This window comes from Macrobrachium nipponense, chromosome 12 (genome assembly GCF_015104395.2).
Source record: "Macrobrachium nipponense isolate FS-2020 chromosome 12, ASM1510439v2, whole genome shotgun sequence".
Lineage (NCBI taxonomy): Eukaryota > Metazoa > Arthropoda > Malacostraca > Decapoda > Palaemonidae > Macrobrachium > Macrobrachium nipponense.
In genome coordinates, this window is record NC_087205.1 from 88,729,407 (window position 1) to 88,733,284 (window position 3,878).

The window sequence follows — 3,878 nt, forward strand, 5'->3', positions numbered from 1 at the left end:
GCATCCTTGGGTTGTTTAACAGGTTGTGGGAAATGGGAATGTATCCGGTTAGCAATTAGGCCTATACTGGAAATGTATCCGCTAGTAATTAGGCGTATAATGGAAATGTATGCAGCCGTAATTATGCCTCTACATCGACCTCGGCAAGGTTAATCTTATGCTACATTTGCTTTTATGTCGGTACTTGAGTGAATTGTCAGGATTCACTTATGGGTCTCAAATAGTTCTGCAGCCAAGGAGGGAGAACGGCGTCCATACATGCATACATACTACATACATCATATATATATATATATATATATATATATATATATATATATATATATATATAGCTATATACATACATCATATATATATATAATATATATATATATATATATATATATATATATTATACGCATTATGCTACAAATGTCCTTTAATATCTAATTCGCTGAACCTCAGAATTAATATATTTTCATATATGTTAACAGAAAGCTAATTTTTAGTTGATAATAATTATCACTAAAAATTCCCCTTCGGTTAACATATATGAAAATATATTCATTCTGAGGCAGAGCGAATTAGATATTAAAGGACATTTGTAGCTTAATGCGTATATGTGATATATATATATATGTGTGTGTGTGTGTTGTGTGTGTGTGTGTGTGTTTGTATACACACATACTATATGTGTGCGCGTGTTTGTACGCCCACACAAACACGCAAAGAAAATTGAATACGTAATAAGTATAAAGTCGTAGGTTTATATTTGGCTATGATAGATCGCTCGTGATCCCCCTAAGGAAAAGGTGCTTTATCTTGCCACCGACTCCATTAGCTTTGTAAACTCGCCACATACCGGTATTTCAATGCATTATTCCCACCTTATACAAGGTCCAGATGTTTGACAGTATATACATGAGAAGAATTAATCGCAGTGATCACGGACATTCAAGGTTGGTGTAGTAGTATGTTACTTTTTGACTTTTTTTGACTTATGTAGATTTTGGGCATTATGCCAAGCACTGGGGCAACTAAGGCCATTCAGCGCTGAAACGGAAATTGACAGTGAATGGTTTGAAAGGTGTAACAGGAGAAAAACCTCGCAGTTGCACTATGAAACAATCGTTAAGAGAGGGTGGACAGTAAGATGGAAGAAAGAGAATATGGATGGAGGTACAGTAAAAGGAATGAAGGTAGGTGCAGCGAGGGGCCGAAGGGACGCTGCAAAGAAAATTAAGTATTGCCTACATTACAAGTAGTATGTTACGAAAATGTATTTTGTGTTCAGTAATTGATTAGCTTTAAAATGAATTATGTTAATCTGTAGCGTCTCGTTATACTGGACATATCCCTAATGTGTATATATATACTATAGATATATATATATATATATATATATATATATATATATATATATACAATATATACATATATACATATATATATCATATATATATATATTATATATATATATATGTATGTATATATATATATATATTTTTTTTTTCTTGCTTGTATCCTAACACGTTCAGTGTTACCCTTGACGAACTCTTGATCTAACTCTTGATTTTTTTATTTTGTTAAGAGGTCACTCTCTAAAAAACTTTCTTTACGAAATCTACTTTTCCATTACCCTTAACTAGAAGCTAACCTATCCGGTAACTTCCTGAAAATCGTAAACTTGAAATTGTCCAAAATCCGTCACTTGAAATCAGTATTAGCAATCATGAAAAGGTCACAAACCTTTTAAATTTCAGAACTAACTAATGTGTAAATTTGGAAAATTCATCTGTATCACATTTTATTCCTTAAGAAGATATCAAGTCAATAGGTTTGAGTCTTCGTTTTCTGCCTTGAAAAACATATCAATTTGGGAACTTATCACTCATGATTTTGAATTAATTCCCTTCCCAATAAGGAGAACAGTTCATTAATTTTTCACCCGTAGGGGGATTGTACCGACAGTGCACCTCACAGGGTGTACTGTAGACATTACTAAAGGTTCTTTGCAGCGTCCCTTCGGCCCCTAGCTGCAACTGTACCTCCTTTCGTATTCTCTTTCTTCCATATCTATCCACCCTCCCCCAACAATTATTTCTTAGTGCAACTACGAGGTTCGCCTCCTGTTACACTTTTCAAACCTTTCTACTTTCAATTTCCTTCCCAGCACTGAATGACCTCACAGGTCCCAGTGCTTGGCATTTGGCCTAAACGCTATATTCCATGCCACCAATTTATCCGGTAGTGGGCTAGAGTGATTTTGTTTTAGAATATTTGTTTTGGTCTTTGAAGAAATAATTAGTTCGCTAACGTAACATTCAGTAGGTTTAAAAGAGAGAGAGAGAGAGAAACAATATACGGCGTCAGAGCCGCGCTGATCACTGCCACTAAAAGACTCGTTGTAAGGAGTATAATTTCCCCGTGGGAGTTCACAAATAGGATCATCATCGCCGAAATCCGTAATTCCAGAATCGAGAGCGAGAGCGAGAAGGCGTTAGGATTCTCATATTTTGGAAGATTTCAAATCTCCATTGACGAGATCGAGACAAAAGCAATTTCGCTTCCGTAATTGTCCCGAGCCATCGTTCGCTCCTCGGCTTCCAGCGGCTTCCAGCGGGACACCGATTTCCTTCCAGCCCAGCCACCCGCCCTTCCTACCCTGGCCCCTATCGCTTCCTCTCCCTCCTCCTATCCCTCCTCCCCCACCCGACCCCACCAACCCCATCCTCTCTCCTTATCGTCTGGGCCAAGAAATAAATGATTAAATAGTAGAGAAGATAAGAGGCGTTTTTATTCGTTTCGTCTTTACTTTGGCTTTACTTTCGTATATTACCTTTCATTCCAGCGGTTCATCAAACCTGACTGCCAAGTCCAAAAGACAAGCAGATCATCTAAACATCAGTTATGTGGTTGCTTCACATCAGAAAAGAATGACGTTAGATATTTTTCTCATTAATGGTCTAGATTGTTGTCCCGTAGCCAAAGACGGCTTCTAATTAACCTCCTGGCAAAGTTAACTACCCACGTGTCATTTGAGCATATTTGTTTTAAAATATTCGAGTGACTGCTCTGTGTCACAGAGGAGCGTTCAAATCCGAGACGGAGAATAATCATTGATTATAATAGTATTTTAAAAGAGCAGAGGGGCGTTTAAATCTGAGCTAGTATGACCATTGATTTCAATAGTATTTTAAAAGAGGTAAAAGTTTGTTGGATTGTGTTCGTATTAATACTTTTGCAATAGGCCGACGTTATGAATGACTTGGAAAGGCACCAAGACACTCGCTGTAAAAACTAAATTCTAGCATACCAACATTGTTATTTTTTACCATTCTTTCATTTATATATAAATATATAAATATATATATATATATATATATATAATATATATATATATCTAAGAAATCACAAAAGTCAGCACGCGATTTTGTTTATTAGCTGAAGCCACCGGGAAAATTTTAAAAAGAAAAGACAGGGTGCCAGTACTTTCGTGTATTTAACACATCTTGGCACTCTGTCTTTTCTTTTTTTTAAATTTTCCCAGTGGCTTCGGCTAATATATTATATATATATATATTATATATATATATTATATATATATATATGTGTATGTATGGGTGTGTGTATGTGGTGTGTGTGTGTCTGTTGTGGGTATAGTATACTAGAATATATTATACACATACAAAGAGCAATCATACATACTACATACATAACAATACATACGATAAACTTGAAGATCAACGGCTAAATTATCTCCTCTCAGTTGAAACTGAAGCTTCGCAACTCTCCTTTGTCGGCGTTATGAAAATGTCCAGGTATCTGGATGTGGGCGGAAGATTTGTGATAGCTTACAAACATCATTAGTTGCCATGAAATTGACTGGTGGGTATTCG